At 46.9% G+C, this 454-nt stretch overlaps 1 protein-coding gene across 1 annotated transcript in view; it reads right to left on the bottom strand.

Moving 5' to 3' along the window:
• MUC4 (mucin 4, cell surface associated) overlaps positions 1-454 on the bottom strand; it is an 81,818-nt gene that overhangs the window by 3,165 nt on the left and 78,199 nt on the right. The window lies entirely within an intron of this gene.

Raw genomic sequence — 454 nt, 5'->3', positions numbered from 1 at the left:
GCCTTAGCAAAAGGGAGAGAGAGAGAAAGACAGTCTTCGAGGGAGAGAAACAGTCTTAGTAAGAGAGAGAATCTTAGCAGTCTTCTTAGAGAGACATGGGGTAGACGCCCTGCGAGCAGGAGAAGTGAAAGAGTCAGAGTGAGTGAGTCTGTGAAAGAGTACGCACTCCCCGACTGACTTCTCCTGCAGCTACTTATAGATGTGATCCTGTGGCTATTTGCACCACAGGTGTATAGACTGCTAATCGCTGATGCTCTCATCTCTCAAGCTCTCATGTTAGGAAAACTGAATCCCTCCCCATGCCCTTATCACCAAGGTGTCATATTACCAAGATCTTACAGGTGTTTCTTATAGTTACAGAGTATTCCGAGCTTAGCTCTCTCTTCTCCTTTCCTTAAGCTATATGCTCTGCTACCCTGGGGGCTGTCAAGCTAAATGGGGCCTCAGAAATCTC

The sequence above is a fragment of the Otolemur garnettii genome, unplaced genomic scaffold, assembly GCF_000181295.1.
Source record: "Otolemur garnettii isolate 467f Iridium unplaced genomic scaffold, OtoGar3 scaffold00310, whole genome shotgun sequence".
NCBI classification, from domain to species: Eukaryota; Metazoa; Chordata; class Mammalia; order Primates; family Galagidae; genus Otolemur; species Otolemur garnettii.
The sequence above is the reverse complement of the archived record's forward strand: the minus strand, read 5'-3'. Positions and strand labels throughout refer to the sequence as shown.